The sequence below is a fragment of the Phascolarctos cinereus genome, unplaced genomic scaffold (assembly GCF_003287225.1).
Source record: "Phascolarctos cinereus isolate Bilbo 61053 unplaced genomic scaffold, phaCin_HiC Scaffold_9;HRSCAF=440, whole genome shotgun sequence".
NCBI classification, from domain to species: Eukaryota; Metazoa; Chordata; class Mammalia; order Diprotodontia; family Phascolarctidae; genus Phascolarctos; species Phascolarctos cinereus.
This window is the reverse complement of record NW_027556402.1, coordinates 59,327,431-59,348,220: the sequence shown is the minus strand read 5'-3', so window position 1 is coordinate 59,348,220 and position 20,790 is coordinate 59,327,431. Positions and strand designations below refer to the sequence as shown.

The following is a 20,790-nucleotide window of genomic DNA, read 5'->3' as shown; positions in this document are numbered from 1 at the left end:
TTATTCAATATTTTATGCTTTCTTTTCCTGAAACAATAAATGCTATACAAACTTGGGGAAAAATGATGACTTTCTCTCCCCTGCTGTCTTTCCCTGGGGGGCGGAGAGGGGGAGCCAACCCACTGAGGCATTTCAGCCTCATAGGGAATTGGTCGCCCAAATTTTGTACAGGAACAGGGAATGGAATAGAGTAGCCAGTCATGGCCCCTGAACTACCTTTGAGATAGAGGTATTTGGCTGCTGGGAATGGGAGACAGACTGGCTTGAAACATTCAAGGGTTGGATTAATGTTTTGGATTAAGGGAAGGAGTTGGGGACAACAAGGGCATAAACCTTCCCTGAAGAAAAGGTACCTAAAGGTTCACAATTTCTTTTGCCTCGACAATTACCATTTTTTCAAAGTAAAAGAAAATTGGAAAAACTGACAAAGGTGTTCATCCCTTGTTCCCCTCTGCTTGCCAGCTCCCTCTTCCCTAACCCAGAGAGTAGAACCCTGGGTGAAATCAGGTGGGGAAGCCTCTCAGATGAGGCCAGCCACATTGAGAAATATCTCCTCAATGGAATTGTTACAGTAGGTCTCAATGTCTCAAAGGATACTCTTGTTTTCCTCTGTACCATGTTGATGGCCACACCCTTACGACCAAAGAGCCTACCATGGCCAATCCTATGAATATAATTCTCCCAGCTAGTGGGAAATCATAATTAATATCCAAAGATACTTGTTGAACATCAATATGTCTAGCCAATAGGTCAGTGGTAATCAACACCCATCTGAAGTCTGAGTAAAATTCCCTCATGATTAAATCACATTCTTTTTGGTCAATGTCTCCATTGCAGAGACAGCAAAGTCACAGATATGCATTTTCTCAGTGAACCAATCCAACTTTTGGTAGGCATTGATGAAGATAACAGCTTGGGTAATAGTGTGTTTCATATTGATCACACAAGGTATCTAGATTCCACTACTCTCATTTAGCATTTATGTAAAACTGAGAAATGCCTTCTAATTTCAACTTTTCCTTCTTGGCTAGAATCTTGATAGGATTTGATCACTTCTACCACATCTGATGGGAGGTGGATGACAGGAGTACTACCTGGGTATTGCCACTGAGATTCTAGAATATGTCATAGATCCTTAAAACCACAACTCCTCATTTCATCTGCTTCATCATGAACAAACTCTTGATGCATTTAGGAGATAGGTATCACTTGTCAAGCATGTCAAAAACATGGCCTGGAGGGCCCATAATGATGTGGGGAGCTTCCACCTGCAACTTAGGAACCTTATCCTGTATATTTGTTTCTCCAGTGCAAGTATGGAATGAGGCACCCATGTAGTCTCCCAGTACCATTTGCTACCTTTTGGATCTGTTGAGCTAATTTTCTAGTGAGCGCTGAAACCAAGGACTCTGTGGCCCTTGAGTCTGCTTCAATCCGTTGCAAAATGGAAATGGCAAAGGTAGCAGTTTTTCTGGTCCAGATTGGACTTGAGCAATCATATCAAAACCCTTGATATAAGTAAGAATTATGTATTGCTGAAAGATAGATGACTTCTCAAAACCATAGGCATATATATCATGAAGAAATGATTCTGACAGATCTATATCATCAAAACTATCCACGGTATCATTCCAGTTACTCAATGACAACATCAAGGTCAGCCATTGTCTTTGGATCAGGAATCTTGACTCACAGACATGATCCTGGGAAGTCTGGAGACAGTCTGCTTTACTAACTCTATGTGATCCATATGTACTTGAGCTATTAACAAGATTGTGAGCTCCTTGAGGGCAGGGACTACCTTTTGTTGCTCTTGGTATTCCCAGTGCTTAGCACAGTGCCTGACACATAATAGGCACCTAATAAATGCTTATTGCTTGAATGATCCATGATGACCTAGCTAAACAGGCCAGTTTCAGCTCTTTTATCACCTTTATGTATCTCCTAGAACACATGACACAGGGAATCAGAAGATCTTTAAAACCAGGTCCTGCTATTTAGTTTTTTGCTACTTCTTCATTGTTCAGTTTCTTTCTCTATAAAATGAGGGGTTTGGAGCAGATTAAGCTGCAAATCTATCATCTTCTGAGTGGGCAGAATTGGGAAATGTGTCACAGAAACTACAGAAAATAACTCCCCTTCTCAAATAATTAGCAAGCTCTTTGAAGGCAATAGGAAAAAAAATAATCTTTGCCAATCTTTCTTCAAGACCAGCTAAATATTAGAGGTCTCATCATTGAAATGGACAGCTAGGAAGTACAGTCAATAGAGCGCTAGACCTCAGGAAGACCTCAGTTCACATCCAGCCTCAAGCACTTAAACAGCTGTATGACCCTGGATCCCTTAATTTCACCTCTCTCAGCTTCAGTTTTCTCACCTGTAAAATGGAGATAAAACAACATTTACCTTTCAGGGTTGTTGTGAGAATACAAGGAGACGACATTTGCAAGGCACTTTGCAAACTTTAAAGACCTATATAAATATTATTATTGTTGTTGTTACTATTAAATGTCTTATATGTTCAGATGGGGTTTTTTCAGTCCTTTTACTGTGGCCATATTAACCACATTCAGATCTTGGCTCAAATTAGATGCATTTTGCTTTTAAAATCTACTTCTTATGTGAAAAGATGCTTCTTCCTATGAGCAATTTCTCTGAGAAATCCTAAGATACAAATGACTTCCTCTCACCTCCCTAATAGAATGTAAGCTTTTCGAAAGGGGAAACTATTTTTCTGTATTTTTTTTTTTGTGTGTATATATATGTATTTGGGTGTGTGTGTGTTTCTAGAACCTAGCAGAGAGGCATTAAGCATTTATTAAGCATCTGCTCTGTGACTGGCACTGTGCTAAGAACTGAGGATACAGGAAAAAGCAAAAAACAGTCCCTGCTCTCAAGTAGCTCATTTTCTAATGGGGGTGGGGAGGACATGCAAACGACTGTATACAAAAATGCTAGATATAGTGTATATTGGAGTTACTCAGGAGAAGGAAGGCACTAGTATTAAGATGGATTCAGAAAGCTTTCTTGTAGAAGGTGGAATTTTAGCTGGAACTTTAAGGAAATCAGTGTGTAGAGATTAAGAGGGAGAGACATACAGGCATGGGAGGCAACTAATAAGAAAATGACTGGAGCTAGGAGATGGAATGTCTTGTGTAAGGAGCAGCAAAGATGGTAGTATCACCAGATCACAGACTATGTGGGAATAAGTAAGATGTAAAAAGATGGAAAAGTAGAAAGGATTCAGATTGTAAAGATAATTCAATGTCAAACAGATGGTTTAGTATTTGATTCTGGAGCCACTGGAGTTGATTGAATGGTGGGATGGGGTCAGACTTGTATTTAGGAATATCAACTGAGTGGACTGGAAAGTGGAAAGAATTGAGCCACAGAAGCCAACCATAAGCTAATGAAATAGTACAGGACAGAGGTAATGAGGTCCTGTATTAGGATGGTGGCAGTGTCAGAGGAAAGAAGGAGGCATATACAAATTACAAAGGTAATATCAATAGGACTTGGCAATAGATTGAATAAGACAAATGTGTGAGTATATGTGTGTGTGTATGTCTATGTGTGTGTATGTGTCTGTATATACGTGTGAAAGAGAGTGAAAAGTAGAAGATGACATTTAGGTTATGAGCCTGTGGATTGTGGGAAGTAGTACCTTTCACAGTAATAGAGAAGTTTTGAAGGATGAAGAGTGTGGAAGGACAGATAATTACTTCTGTTTCAGACTTGTTGAGTTTAAAATGTCTATGGATCAACTAGTTTGAGACTTACAACAAGCAATTGGAGATGCAAGACTTTAGATCAGGAGAGAGATTAGGACTAGATGAGTAGATCTGAGAACCATTAACATAGAGACGAAAATTTAATGGAGGCTGATGAATCGAAAGAGCTTGGCAAATAATAGGACTTAATAAATGCTTGGTGATTGATTGACTTATTGATTCATCCCTCCATAAGTTAGGATTGTCAGAGTTTCTGACCTGATGATCAGCTTTTCAATCTTTACCCCTCACTTAACCCCAGTCACTGTGATGTACCCCTTAGGTGTACAAGAATCTCTGAAGAAGCCATCTCTGCTCCCCTGCACCTGTTGTCTGATCTACCAGGTTAGGAATAAGTGAGTCACTGCACTCACTGTTAATAATAGTATTGGGGAAGGAGGAATCAGAGTTCTTATTAAGTGCATGTGGGATTGGTAGTTACTTCCTGTAGTCTCTGTGGTGGATCATCAGAAGTCTAGTCTCTTTATCAGCAGAGACTTAGCACAGTCTCTGACACATATAGATAGTTAATTGATCAGATTAGTCATTACAAATTGAAAGTTTCAGCATTTTCCATAGAAAATGATGTAATGCATTTTAATTAGTTTCATATCGTTTAATGTTCTCATAGAAAGAATATCAGGATTAGAATTGGAAAACCTGGGTTTGAATTCCACCTCTGTCTACTATCTGTGTAATATCAACATCACAGGATTTGAGAATTGGAAAGGAACTCACTGTCCAGTTAGTCCAACTAGGACACTGAAGAAAATTCCACGAAAACATTCCTCGGAAGTGTTTGTTCTAGCCTCTCATTAACAACCTCCAAGAAGGGGGAACACAGACCTCTCAAGGTATCCTAATCTGCTTAAACTCTCTGGACTTCATTTTCCATGTATGTAAAATGAGGAGATTGACTAGATGGTTTCTAAGATCCTTTCAGGTTCTAACTCTATAATCCTTTGATCTCATTAGACTGGGAGTTCCTTGAGAACAAGGACTTTCTTTGCAACCCCAACACAGCACAATGCCTAGCAAATAACATGTACTTATTAAATATTAGTTGACTGATTGTAATTATCGGATATTTAACTCCTATGCTTCACTAAGGAAATTACATTGCCTCTCTGGGCCTTGATGATTTCTAAGATGCCTTTCAATTAGAAGTATGTGTTCCTACAGTCAATCTAATCCAAGCACCTGATTTCGCAGATAAGTAAACTGAGGCCCAGGGAAGGGAAGAAACTAGCTCACAAATCTAGCAAGCAGCAAACCTGATTCTTCCACATCCAATGTCAGTGTTCTTTCTCCTGCATCACACAATAATATTGGATGATGCTAGAACTCCTATAAGCACTTGGTGTTCTTTGACTCTTCCCTTAACATAACTCTTATGTACCTCCTCACTTGGTTGAGGCTGATTAATGGGCATACCCCATAACTCAATCCATGTAATAAAGAGAACTTATGAATTTTTGCCATGTTGACAGCAGTGGCCATGGGAAATGAGTATTGATGAGCTATGGTAAGTGACTAACTTTCTTTCTTCCTCCTGGGACATGTCCCTATCACAGAGTGCAGCTGACTTCTGACAAGACAGTTTACAAGTACTGATGTGAGGCACAGTTAGCCATCTAAAGGAAAGTAAGAAAAGACCTAATATGAGTTAAGCTCACAATCAGCTATAACAGTGCCACAGTCATTAGGGAAAATTTTCAATTTTTTTTTATCTGTTCAACATATAGATCTACTTCTTTCTGAGGAGAATAGCAAAGATCAATTTTATGTGCGGCAATTTGGGATCTTCTATTTATGTGGGTACAATTTATAGGCAACTATTTGGTGGAGATAACAAAATAATGAAAAAATAGTGGTTATATAAATCCTGAAAGGCTTTAGGACTAGGTAAGTGCTTGATTTTCTGCCATGGAAAAGACATGTTGATTTCAGAGAGGATTTTTGGCAGTGTTAGGTCTTCAGTGTAATTTAAGTTTGCCACCTAAAGAACATTTTTTTTATCCTTTCCTCAGTTTCACTGATAATGCCTCACTCTTAGTTTTAACAGAATCTAAAGCTTGCCTTGTATTTTGAAGAGATTCTGGGTTGCATGTGTAATTCTTCATGCAGATGATAGAGTGGGTTAATGGAAAATACTAAATAGTGAAATTGTTTCTAGGATTTTAGATCTAGAAATTTTGAAAAAAAGCACTTAAAGGATAGAAGTGCAACTTCCCCATTTTTTTTTTCGGAAGAGGAAATTGATGCCCCAGAAAAGTTAAGTGACTTGTCCAAGATAAAGCAGATAGAAAATGTGTAAATCAGGTTTTGAACCCGAGTCCTCTGACTCCAGAGATCTTTCCACTTCAGCAACAGTACGTTAGCACTAGCTTAGAGTATTTCTTTCTAAACAAAAGAAAGGTGGGGAGGACAAGGGGGGTGTAGAACAAGAAGAGGCTATATTTGATTCTGTGTGATTTTCCCATATCCACAGAGGCTTAAATATTTGCTTTCTTTTCAAAATGTATTTAATATTAAAGTTCAATACAAAAAATTCAATTGCATCACAACTATTTTCAATGAATTAAATAATTTTATTTAATACAAAAAATGCTTCAATTCTCTAAGTCTATATAAGATATCTGATCTCATTCACATTTTTTCTAATAGTAAATTTATTATATCTCATATTTTCTTATTTTTGTAATGCTACATTATTTCATATTTTCACCCATATTTCTTTATTTTTTATTATATTGATCAGTCTTGATTGCATACCATTGCATCAAATTACTATAGCCTATGTTTAGCATTTGGTATGGTTGAATGTTTAAGTTTCTTCCTTTTAATTTTTTTCAATGAAAAATAGTACTTCCATGAAAATCTTTGAACAGACATTTTTGTTTTCGTTTGTTTTCTGAAAATACTTTCAGAATACATCTCCCAAAATGGAATTTTTCAATAAATGATATGCTTAGTTTTTTTTTCTTTTACAAGCAGATCAATCTCTAAAACAAAGCAAAACAAAATAAAAACCCAAAGTAATAATTTCAATGGCAATTAATGCATATACATATTTCCCTATAAACCTCATTAGCATTGTTCCATTAATTTCAATTGTCTGTCAAACAAATAGATATTAAGTTTTACCTTACAGCTATTTTACTTTGAATTTCCTTAATCATAAATGAATTTGAGAACTGTTTAGTTGATCACTAAATTTTTATGTCTGCTATTGAGAGGTTTTGCTTTATATTCTCTGACCATTTATCCACTGTGGACTAGGAATTAACTTCAGAAAAAAATACAAAAGCTTATTTATATAAGCTGTAAGTGTGTGTGTATATATATATATATATATATATATATATGTGTGTGTGTGTGTGTGTGTGTGTGTGTGTGTGTGTGTATAAGTGTATATATATATACACACAAACATACATACATACACACATACACACAAACATGTATATATGTATGTACGCATGTGTGTTTTAACTAACATATTTGCCATAGTTTCCCAATGTTTAAGTTTACCATTTGTTGTAGACATGTTAATGCAAACAATCACATTTGTATGCCCATGGTAATTCTTTTTATTCATTGAGCAGAAAAGTCATCTTCCTTCCACAATTGAGGTAGTATTCCATTTCCATCCTTTTATCATTGTTTCTTTATGCTGATGACTCCTTTTTATTAAGTGAATAGTGTGCCTGTACCAAATACCAAAAAGGTAATTTGTGTCAGTGTCTATAGTCCTTTGCAATTCACATATCCTATGAATCTTTGTAAAAAGATGAATTATATTTCTATTCAAATCTCTTACTGCCATGATTGTGAATAGATTTTTGGGTCACTGAAGTTTTAGAACAAAGGTGATTCTAACTGAAAGATTCCTAATTCCTCCCAGCAACCAGATTTATATAGAGATTTCACTTATAATAATTTACATATAATTCCCAATTTACTTTTAAAGAATCTATTGTCACTAGTCAGGGAAACATTGCATTCTATCATTTCAAACATTTTTTAAAATGCCTTGTATTTTTAATGAATTTTATACAATTAGTGATATCTTTATATACATGATTTATTACATTTTTAATCTCTTCACAACTGTGCTTTTTTGAAAAAAAAATTACATTTCTCCTCTCCTCTCTAACCTAGACATCCTGGCTTCCTTGCTGTTCCTTATATGCAAAAGTCTATCTTCTATCTGCATACCTTTGTACTAGCTGTCTTCCTTGTCTGAAGTACCTTCCCTCTTCATCTCTATCTGGCTTCCTTCCAGACTAAACTCAAGTGCCATCTTCTGCAGGAGCCCTTTCTGAGTCTCCAGCTGTTACTAGCTTACCATCTAAGGTTGCTTTCCATTTTACATTTCTTTTATGTGCCTATTTATGTGCATGTTGCATTCCCCTTTAGAATATAAGCCTTTTACAGACTGGGGCCATTTTTGATTTCTTTGTTTTCCCAGAACTTAGCACAATCTTAACAATGGAGTACAATTTTATGAACTATTGAGTTAAATAAGTTATCTTAGTCAAATATTTTCATTTCAGTTTACCTTTCTTTCTATTATTGTAAAAACAGGGCATATTATTCACTTTCCCATGCCTATTATTTTCAGGGACATTGGAATATATTACACACGTCTGTTATAAACATATAAGTAAATATATGCATATACAAATATATAAATAACTACATGTGCATTTGAACATAGTTATTATTTAATTTATTTATATAAAAGCATACTTATTTATATTTATATTACATTGTATAAAACATACCTTTGTGTTATATATTGTTGTTGTTTGTCCATTCTCAAAGAAGACCCTACGATCTTGGAGGTGATGCCATATTTCTTGCAATCATATAAACACTTCACATACAAGTTATGATGTATGTTCAGCATGTCCCTGAGGAGTAGGTATGGGGAAGTGAGTAGTATTTATACTCAAAAAGTTGCCTTTTTCTTGAACTTATTAGTACTATATAAGTAGAACTGTGAAAATCCTAGTTAGTACAGCCCTTGGATTGTTATGACACAGTTCATTCTCATTATAACTTGGAATAGGTAGTAATTGTGTACTTTTCAGTCTGATTTAGCTCAAAGTACCTACAGGAATGTGAATGTTAAAATTTTCTCCTCAACTGCCATATCACTGCTCAGTTCCCCATAATTTGTTTTGCAGTTTTCATTCTGAACTACCAGGAGAGAACATTTATGATAGGGATAGAGGAAACAACATATGGGTTAATTAGAATGGTATTAAGGGTAAAAGAGGTAAAGATACATCTATATATCTGCTTTATCATAAGAATTCCTTTCTGCATTTACTATGAGCTCAAAATTCAAAGACAATATTAACAATAACAGTATTAATAATTAAAAATCATGAATTTTCTCAAGGTTTATTTACAAATAACTTTATTGAGTAATAATTGTCTTTTTATACACTGCTTCACACCTTGGAAAACAATTTATATATATATGTGTGTGTGTGTGTGTGTGTGTGTGTATATGTATATATCTGTGGGTGTATGTGTGTATTCTTTAGCCTCAAAAATAACCTTGTAAGAGAAGAATTACTACCTCTACTATATAAGTCAAGAAATTTGGTTTCAAAGGGGTTAAGTAATTTACCCTTATTATGCAGAGCTAGTAAGCATCAGAGGAAGGATTTTAATCTAAATTTTCCTAATACCAAGTCTAGTCCATTAAACCACAATACTTCCCCATATGACATACATTCCATGGGTGACTTATATTCAGTCTCTTTATGTGTGTCTGCTATATAGACAAAGAACACTTTTAGAACATCTATTTGACTCTATATTAGAGACAAAGGACAAATTATATTTCTTATTCTATCCATTCTGGGCAACATTAGTAAAGCAGCATGCCTTCTCTATCTTCCTTCCCCTTTTGAAGATCAGGTAACGATTGTAATTATTTTTCTCACATGGTCAGTATGAGAAATCATCAGGCAAGTATTCTTTGATGAAACACTGAGATTGTTGACCTGAGCATAAGTATACTTTCCAAATCCACACTACAAGATCAGCTATGGTTTGTGGGTGGGGCATCATTATTTTTTTGCCCCCTCAGACAATCTGGGCAAGAAAGAGTCCCTAACAGATGACAGCTCTGCACATGTTTCTCATCCTGCCTGAATCTGATCATTATCTCATTCTCTGGGGATGAAAGCAGCTTGGACAATATGATACCACTTATGGTTATTTTGTGCGTTTTTGAATGCCAGGAAAATCTTGAATGATTTTCATCTGAAAATTTGCCAAAGCATCCACAGAAGCCTTCGTCATACCTATTCAAATCCCTATAATCACACCATTAGAGAAACCATTTTGGAAGACTTGATAAGTTGCTTGTAAATTTTGCTTTGGGAAGAATCTTAATTGGGAAGATTTCATTTTTAAGTTAATTATATATTCTTATCAGAAAAACTTTTAATTAGTCAAGATTTGGACCAATCATTCAATATTATCCAAAGCCAAATTATTTAGTTTGAGATTGAAATAAGGGGGAAAAAAGCCCCAAAACAATGTATAATGATATAAAATGATGGAAACATTTAGAAAACAACAGTTTGAAAACTTTGGAGTTTGGAATAATCATAATGTTGAATGGGGCAATCCTGTCAAGTGGAGCATATTTTGCTAACTTCATGTTTTAAGTTCTTAAAAAAATACGTTTTAAAAACAATTTTTTCTCTAATTTATTTCAGTGAATCTCATTAAACCTTTTGGCCACTGAAACACCTTTCATTCTAACAGTGGATAGAGCACCAGGCCTGGGGTTGGGAAGACTTATTTTCAAATCCTGTCTCAGATACCTCCTTTTGTCTGCCCCTGGACAAGTAATTTAACCTCTGTCTGCCTCAGTTACCTCATACCTTCCCTCCAGGATCATAATAGCACCCACCTCCCCATATTGTTGTAATGATCAAGATAATATTTATAAAGTATTTAACAGTGCCTGGAACATAATGGAAGGTATATGAATGTTAGCTGTTATTATTATGTAATACTATTATAATTAAATTGTGCTATATTTATGGTAAGGAAAAAGAAATGCTTAATATGTAGTAAATTTATTCATTTAGTAAATAGTTGTTAGGAGCCTATTCTGTGCAAGCTTGGAATCAGGAACACTTGGGTTTAAATTTTACCTCTAATGTTTCTAAGTAGTGTCACTCTGGGCAAGTCATTTAATATTATGTATTTAATATGAGTTCTTAAAAGTCCCACTCTCAACTCCCATAATCAGAGGTGACTCAGATCACCAGAGATTTGCTACCTCTTCCCCTCATGGTTCAGGGATGTCCCTGAGGGGCCAGGGTGTCTATTCCTCCACTTTTGCAAAGAAGGATTGAGGTATATTTTCTTATTTCTTCTTCAGGGTCAAGCTTGATCATTGTAGCTACATGCTATTCAAGTTTTATTTTTATTGCTGTTTCCATTTGTATGTTGTCATTGTGTATATTGTTTTCTAGGTTCTTAATATTGTTCAGTAATTTTTCAGTTGTGTCTGATACTTCGTGACCCTGACTTGGCATTTTCATGGCAGAGATACTGGAGTGGTTTGCCATTTCCTTCTTCAGCTGATTTTACACATAAAGAATTGAAGCAAACAAGGTTAAATGACTTGCCAAGAGTCACATAGGTAGTAAGTGTCTGAAGCCAGATTTGAACTCAGGAAGATGAATCTTCTCGACTCCAGGTCTGGCACTATATCCATTGTGCCACCTAGCTGCCTTGGTTCTTACTTCCCTTTATATTAGATCACCGAAATCTTGCCATGCCTACCTGTATTTTGCACGTTCATCATTTGTTACGTTGCAGTAATATTCCATTAAACTCAAACTGTAAAGCAATAGTACAGTGACAAGAAAATCCTTTAGAGACAGCATCAGGAATTTCTGTCTCCTGATAATTCTATCTGTTGGGCAAATGCCTTATAACAAATTTCCTTTAGTATTTCAGGAGAAACCTGGATAGAGTCCAAGAGATACTTCCCTTCCATGCAATTCTCCTCAATAACAAATTGCATAAGAACAGTGTGGTATAACAGAACAAATTCTGGAACTGGGTTAAAGGACCTAAGATTAAATCCCACTGTTAATGGTTCCTAGCTATGTGACCTTGCTCTGCTCATTGAAGCTTTCAAGGTTACAGGTTCTTCATCTCTAAAATCAGATTTAACTAGAGGATGCTTGAGGTCCTTCCTAGCTTTCAATCTATGATCCAAGTTCCAGGGTATATATTATGAAACTAAATCTAGCAATTATGCAAATGTAGAAAGAAGTTTATTTTGCAAAGGAAGTGTTCTTTAGCAAATGTCTAGACAGGTTTCTTATTGGCATTATTCTAGTTCAGAAATTCTGAGTAGGGAATTGGCCCCCCTGCTGTCACAGAATGAAAATGTCTTTTTTTCCAGAAGGTGACTCTCTTTCAGAGTACATGACATATGGGTTCCATTGTTGAGCCATTTGGAGCCCAAGATAAAATAGAACACTTGAATTCTCTATGTCCTTTTTTTTCTTTGGATGCTACTATAGACTTTCTCATATAACTTCTCTCCAACAAGAAAAACTAGGGCGAGATGTTCAAGGTTAGCAGATACCATTTTGGAAACTTTCTGATATTAGATTTTGTCTTTCTATTTTTTGTAGGAAAGATTGATGGTAAAGATAGTGGTAGCGTTGGGGAGGTTTCTGTAATGTATGTGCTTTTATGTGGACTGTTTTTATTTTAACTTTTGGGGCAGCTAGGTGGTACAGTAGATAGAGTGCCAGAGTTGAAATTGAGAAGATTCATTTCTCTGAGTTAAAATCTGGCCTCTGACACTTACTAGCTGTGGGATCCTTAGCAAGTCACATAACCCTATTTGCCTCAGTTGCCTCATCTGTAAAATGAGATAGAGAAGAAAATGGCACACAACTTTAATATTTCTACCAAGAAAATCCCAAATGAGGTTACAAAAGGTCAGACACTACTTAAAAAATGACTGAACAACAATAAACAGCAACACATGTTAACTGTTGGTATTTATAAATACATATTTTAAAATTCATGAAGTCAGTTAATGATGTCAGCATGTAGTCTTGGTGGTAAAAGATTATTTCCTTCCTATCTATCAAAAGGCAAGGAATGAGGAATCAGTAAGGCATAAAATCAAGAGCAATGACTTTGCAGACAAAGACCTTGGGTTTAAATCCTTCCTCAATCCCTTGCTATCTGTATGACCTTAGGCAAGTCAATTCAATTTGTTGGGTCTGATTAGCAAAATGAGAGTCAGATTACATGAACTCTGAGGTGTCTTCCAGCTCCGGATCTACTATCTTGTGACTAAGAAAACACAGCACTGTGGTAGATATCCGTTTTTCATTTTTCTTACTGATGCTGAAAATGCTACAAAATGAGAGGAGGGAGGGTAGGAGGTGAAAAATGACACTTTATATTCATAGCCCCCCTTCTCCATTTCCGTATGTAGATATATAGATATATATATGATATGTATAGATCATGTGGATACTATGTATATGTAATATGTATAATATATGTAATAAAAATGCACCAAAAGGAGATTTTTCACTTCTATTCCCTTGCCCAGGTGGCAGAGAACACCAGTTATGCTTTTTGTGTGGCTGGCCTTATAGAATGCTCCTCTTCAGTCACAGAAGGAGAAAATCAACCTATTATTTTTAGAAATCTTTCTCTGCTAGCCTCTGTCACAAAACCACAGTAAATGTTAACTGGGCTTTAACAGCCTCCTTATACAGACCTGGCTACTTCCCACTCCTCTAGCACAGGTTATTGATGTGCACCTGCCTGTAAGCTGGCAGCCTGTTAACGTGCATCCCCCAGAGACCTTAAATTCAGCCCCTTGTTTTATGGCTTTAGAGAGGATGATGCCTTCACTTCTCTTGCCAAACCACTATCCTAATTTCTCAGAATTGGCCTCTCTGTTCTACACAGCATATATTTTTACACCATCAGCATCACCATCATCACTATCTCAAGAAGGTTTAGGAAGTGGGTAGGGAATTGGCTACCTATGAAAACTATGGCATTTTAAAATATCTGCCAGGTGAGGGGGATTTATGTCTCTTGTTCTGGATGAATTACACCCCGGGTAGTGAACGAACTTATAGATGCGATTGGTGAATTATCGTCAGTGAACTTTGAGGAAAACTAGAGAATGGGAAATGTGCCTATCCAGTCCTTGGCAGCATCTGTGAGATTTAAAGGGATTTCACAAAAGAATCAGACAGACCAGGAGTGCATAACATGATTGGCTCCTTATTGTGGCATATTTTAATTTACTCAAAGCGAGGCTGCAGACCTAAAACAAAATACCTGTGAATGGGGAGGAAGAACAACAAAGGGTTTAGGGAAAATGCTCAGAGTTGGCTCTCAGTTGAGAGGATGATTTCAAGTGGATCACTCTCAGTTGCAAGAAAGTGGTAGTAGATAAAACTGTGCTTCCAGTTACTTAGGTGGCACAGTGCGTAGAACACTGGATTTGGAGTTTGAATCCTTACTAGCTGTGTGAAACTGTTGTTATTCAGTCATGTCCAACTCTTCATGACCCCATTTGGGGTTTTCTTGGGAAAGATACCAGAATGGGTTGCCATTTCCTATTCCAGTTCATTTTACAAATGGGGAAACTGAGGCAAATAGGGTTATGTGAGTTGCCCAGGGTCACACAGCTAAGCTAGTAAAGTGTCTGAGGCCAGATTTAAACTCAGGTCTTCCTGATTCCAGTCCTGGCACTCTATCCATTGAGCCACCTAGCTTCCCTCCTGTGACTGTAGGCAAGTCATTTAGAGTTCTAATATCAAATGAAATAGTACGTATAGTGTATTTATTATAAACTGTGTAGTGCTATATAAATGCTAGCTATAATGCTTATTTTCATTTTAGATGCCATAGAAATCAGTACCTGAACCCTAAGTGAAATGGTTCTTAGGCCATAGGAGGAGAAAGAAAGGTGTCAATGATGATCTTGTTTGAAGAGGCTGCCTTTGGACTTGGCATATCCAATTTCCAACTCTCTCACTTCTAGCAAAAACCCAGAATTTATAGGTTGACCTCATCTCAATATCCTTGTGGTAAAGTGAGGCAGCTGAAGGTCATGTGTTTTATGAGCAGGGAACAAGTTTGTATATAGAAGCATTTAGTTGGTTTTCCATCACTGTCATTAAGAATAGGGAGATTTTAGGTAGCATCTGGCGGGAAGTATGACAGGATTTATATTTACAAAGAGTGAAAATTTCCCTAAAATGGGATGGAAAGGAATTATGTTCAGAGTCAAGCATGGAGCCTGAATGATACAAAATGAGCCTTTTAGTTCTCAAGCAGATAGAGCCAGCATTCTTTGGACTATCACAGCAATGGAAGGTTGGGGATGTGTTTATGTTTTCCCAGTTATCCTACTTGTAGGGCCATTATTTAGATAAAGGATTAACTTTTGTTCTGTACAGATCAGAAGGAAGAAAAAAGAATTCCCTACCCCCATCAACAGAAAAAAAAAATCGGTATTTTTACTTATTATTATATTTATACTTATTATAAAGAAATTCCTGTTAAGAAATCTACATCAAAATGGAATGCTATGCTTTATAAGTTAGTGAATATCCCACTACTAGAAGGTGCAAACAGGCACCGTTTGAGCCTTTCTCAGGAATATTGCAAAGCATGAGTTGTTAACTTAGGAGTCTTAACTTGTTTGTTATCTATTTCTATGCTTACACCTACATGTACATCTAAAATTAAAATGATATGGAGAGATAGATAACCATGTTTCCATCAGTTAGTTTCCTCTGCATTTTATTTTTGTGTGTTTCAACACATGATTCCCAGAAGGAGAACATAGACTTCACCAGACTGCCAGAGGTAGGCCAAAGCACAAAAAAGGTTAAGGACCCTTGTTGAAGAGGGACTTCATATAGCATATAGGGGTTAAACTAGTTGATCTTCAAATTCACCTTCAATTCTATGGTTCTGATTCTGTGCTTCTGATAAAAAATCCAAGAAACTGAGAGATCTCTGTTTACCATGCATTAGTGAATAGAGGGGAAGAAAATATTTTATCTTATGGAGGGAAGTCTCCAGTACTGAGCACTGATCCTTTGGTGAGCTTACAAGATGGTTAAGAACTGAATCTAAACACCAACTGCCTGCCCCTTGTCAGCCTTCATCCCTTAAACTGGGAAGAGTTAGGGTAGCAAGAATCCCTACTTTTGCCATCAGAAGTGTTTACATAGATATCTGGCTCTGTCTAGTCAGGTTTTGGTGAAACAACTATTGCAATCTCCATCTCCTCAAAAGATATTGACACATTCTTTAAGAATTATTTGGCTCAAAAGACTCATGATGGAAAATGCTATCCATATCCAGAGAAAGACTTTGGAGTCTGAATGCAGATGCATTTGTCTCTTTTTTTGTTGTTGTTGTTTTGTTTTGTTTTTTCTTTCTCATGTTTCCTTCACTTGGTTCTAATTCTTCTTTGCAACATGACTAATGTGAAAATACACTTAATATGAACATATATGTGGAGGTATATCAGATCGAATGCCATCTTGGGGAAGGGGGAGGGTGGGGGGGGAGAAAATTTAAAACTCAAAATCTTATGGAACAAATGTTGAAAACTAGAAATAGTTAAATAAAACTTAAAAATATTAATTATTTGACTCAAGAGAACAAAGGAAGGGAGTAAGCGTTTATTAAGTTGCCTATTCTGTGGTAGGCACTATGTTAAGCACTTTACAATATTATTTTATTTGATCCTCACAATGATCCTAGGAAATAGGTATTATTGTTATTATTCCTATTTTGCATTTGAGGAAACTGAGGCAGACAGAGGTTCTCAAGGTAGCACAAATAGTAAGTGTCTGAAGCTGATTTTGAATTCCAAGCTTCCTGACTATAGAGCCAGTTCCCTATTCACTAAGCCACTTAGATGCCAAGGACCAAATGCTTAGGCTATAAATATCACTTCCTCATCACCTGAATCCAAAAAAGCTCAGATAAGTGCCCAAGGAACCTTGATATTCACCTGGTGAATTAGGATGATTAACACAGGTAAGGTAGCTTGACTCAGCTAAATCATTGCAAGGTACTTAATGTCTATTCTTATTGAATAGCCTTCTCCTGCTATGGCTAAGTAAATCTCCCTTTTCTTTTCTTTTCTTTTCTTTTCTTTTCTTTTCTTTTCTTTTCTTTTCTTTTCTTTTCTTTTTTTCTTTTCTTTTCTTTTCTTTTCTTTTCTTTTCTGCAAATGTTGAAGGACCCATGAGTGGCTAATCTTATTTTAATACTGAATCTAATCTACTGGGAGATTGTGTTGAGTCAGGCCTTACCCAGAGTAATTGGCACATATTCTTGCAGGATTGGAACAAGATGAGATTGTTGAAATTGGAGATGGGCAATAAAGAAGATGATGAACCTCATTTGGCCTTCCCTTTTCTGGTAGCACCTTTGATTGTGGGTTCTTTATTTTTCCTTAATTGTGATAAAGGTGTGTTATAGGACATCGAGCTTTGTTGAACCTTCTAGCTTGGTAATTTGAGGCACTTCCAAGTGGTACTGGAGGACCTCTTCAGGACTCTGTTTACCTTCAAATTAATCTGCAGTGATTTATTTTGTGAGATAGACAAAAATGATTTTACCCCCATTGGAAAAGGACAAATTTAGAAGAACCAGCTCTAGTTGGTACTAGATACCTTTGTAATGGACACCATTGCCCATTTGGCTAGAAGAAATCCTTTTGAAAGGACATTAGTAGCTTTATGGGAGTCATTCATATTTGTGTAAACTGTTTGCTTTTGAATGTCTTTTCAGAAATGAGAATGCAGCTCAGCCATGTGCCCTCTGTCCTATAACTGTTTATGAATACAGTCAGCCAGCAAAGGGAGGCCTGAGGAACCCCAACAATGAGAGAATGAAAAGCAAAGCAGATCGCTGGAATTTAGGATCATCTAACAATTGTACTGAGGAAAGTGTTTGAGTTGTGTGTGCTTATTATTTATTTGTTCATTCATTCATTCATTCATTCATTTTAATTTTGACATTAAAGAGACCAACTAGAGTTTTGTCATGTGGATTATTTTGATTTTTGGTGCAGTCCATCATGGGGAGATATTTGAAAGGACAATGCTAAATTCTCCCCAGGACCCTAGAGACATTTCTGGAATTGAGGCCATGGGCAAATGTGTTAACAGTACCACATTGAATTAGTTGAGACTAGCAGGGGTGCTTCATTAGTTTAAAAAGTTCCCATTCTGCAATAAAACTATTCTCTTTCTGGAGCTTTGATTCAGGGACCCCTGACATGGAAGTCCGTCCCTAGGAGCATTTCTCTAACTCCAGAAAAAACAAAACAAAACAAAACAAAAAAACAAAAACAGTGGATACAAGTATTGGCCTAGAGGAGTCCTTGGTGTGTGTGTGTGTGTGTGTGTGTGTGTGTGTGTGTGTGTGTGTGTGTGTGTGTGTGTGTGTGTTGTTTTGTATCATTCTCCCAGCATAGGAGAGCAGAGTCAGACCCCAGCAATGGAGCACCTCAGCACTCCTAAAAAACACAGTAGACCAGAGGAATCCTTCTGCATAGAGAAGAGTCAGACTGCCAGAGTGGTGCAGAGTTGGGTTCCACTACTGGCATAACAAGAGTGCTCAGGTGTGAGCACCATGATGTAACAGTGTCCCAGCATGAGGCAGAAGAGCTCAGGCCCCATTAGTGGCACTTCTCTTGTACCAGACAGAGGTAGTAGCAGAAAATCTGGACAGAGTGGTCAAATTCCAGCACCAGAACACAGCAGAAAGTTTTAGGCAGAGGCAGAAAGACTTGGGCCTTGCTGCAAAGAAGAGAAGACTGGTTCCTAGCAGCAGTGGCAGAAGAATGGGCACTGGAACATGCAGAGGCAAAAGGTAGACCATGGAAGCCTATTGCTTATGGTAATGTAAGTTTGAGTAGTTCCTCCCCATTGCTGTCAGTACAAGACATAATGATAACTGTACAACTCCTTTTCAGGAAAGCTTAGAGGAGCAAGGACTGACATTGTTGGGGTGGATTTGCTTTCCGGCTAAAAGGAGGGAATGAAAGTATCTAATCAGCCTTCATGAAAGAATGGGAGCAGTTCCTTAGAGACTGTAACACTGGACAAAGATTTTGTATTCCCTCTTTCTCCCAATGAGGCTTCCATAGAGAAAGAGGTTCCTGGCTGGTGGGCCAGAGCAGACTTAGAGGGTAATGGTTCAAGTCAATTCTCCCTGGGCTGTGATGTGGATCAGGGACTCTGAAGGAAGTATCATCTCGGCTGTAGGCCTGGTGTTTCTAGTGCTGTTTCTGCTAATGGTGACCCTTTTACATTGAGTGACCCACTGTGAACTGCAAAGATTTGGCCTCAGTCCCCAAGTGAATTTGATTTTTAGCTCCAGGTCTTGGTTATCCCTAGGACTATCTCAGCCCCATTTAGGAACCTGTGATATTGTTTGTTTTGTTTTTATAGTTATGCCTTCCACATCACAACTTTTCCCATCACAGTTTTAATATATGCCAAGTTGGCATAAAAAATTAAATGGGAATTTTGGGGCAATTTTGCAGAAGCAGTAGATTGACACATGAAGGCCAGCAGACAACACAGAGCCTATGACCAAATACTTAATCCAAATTTTACAATAAGGTACTGTAAATACCCCATAAAAGAAAAAGAAAAAAAAATCAGACTTCTTCTCTAGTACAAAGGGAGGACCAAAAAAGTTTACACAAATTTTTCCATATCACTGGGGTGTTGTACCCTAACCCCTATCATGTTGAAGGTATAACTATATCATATTTCTGTTTTAGTTTTTTTTTCCCCTGCTCCTCCTATATCACATTCAGTTAATACAAGACAAATCCTTAAATTACATAGTAGTTACAGATTTACTTTGCTTAAAAAAAAAAAGTTTTCCAGACCAGGAATTCCACAGACTGATGAAGCTATGGGTCTAGATCAAACAAACAAAAAAGTACAAACAGCAACAACAGAACATCATTTATTAATTTTTTTTTGGCTAGGCAATCAGGTTAAGTGACTTGCTCAGGGTCACATAGCCAGTTAGTGTTAAGTATCTGAGGCTGGATTTAACCTCAGGTCCTCCTGACTCCTGGGCAGGTCCTCTATCTACTGCACCACCTAGCTGTCCCCTATTAGCTTCTGATAGAATATGTGGCTCACTTTTAGAAAAATCTATAAATTTAATTTATAAACTAGAAATGAGATATATAGATAATGTGTTTTATATATAGATTTTGCAAAATGAATCCTTGTTATACTACTTAAATAATTGTGACTGATAATGCACATTTTTGATAAACAAAAATTACACTTGAACATAATTTCATTATGCATTGTATTTTTTTGGAAAGCCAGGAGGCACTCGTTTACGTTTCTCTATGCTTTACACATGAGACTATCATTACTGATAATGCATCATTGGATCAAATGTATAAAAGGCATTTCTTCAATATGTTGGGCCTAATCAAATTTCCTTTGAAGCCAAAGGAGTGGGTGAGGTTACATCATTATAACATTAGTAACAGGAAAAGTTTCTTATGATAACTCAATTTGTGATAATAAATCAGGCAAGAATGTTGACAGCCATGCTTCAACAAGGTTTCCTGGAAAGAAGGAAGGAAGGAAGGAAGGAAGGAAGGAAGGAAGGAAGGAAGGAAGGAAGGAAGGAAGGAAGAAGGAGGAAGGAAGAAGGAAAGAAGGAAGGAAGGAAGAAGGAAGAAAGAAAGAAAGAAAGAAGAAGAGAGAAAGAAAGAAGAAAGAAAGAAAGAAAGAAAGAAAGAAAGAAAGAAAGAAAGAAAGAAAGAAAGAAAGAAAGAAAGAAAGAAAAAGAAAAAACAATCTTATATGTAGTGTGTTTGTGCATGCAATAAATGGTTCTGGTTGCTCTGAGAGTATTTTTTTCCTTGAGCAATTGGAAATTATCTCTAAAAATG

General features: G+C 36.8%; 1 pseudogene; it reads right to left on the bottom strand.

Moving 5' to 3' along the window:
- Positions 1-520: 520 nt before the first annotated feature.
- On the bottom strand, positions 521-1,699 carry LOC110195633 (eukaryotic initiation factor 4A-I pseudogene; annotated as a pseudogene).
- Positions 1,700-20,790: the final 19,091 nt, after the last annotated feature.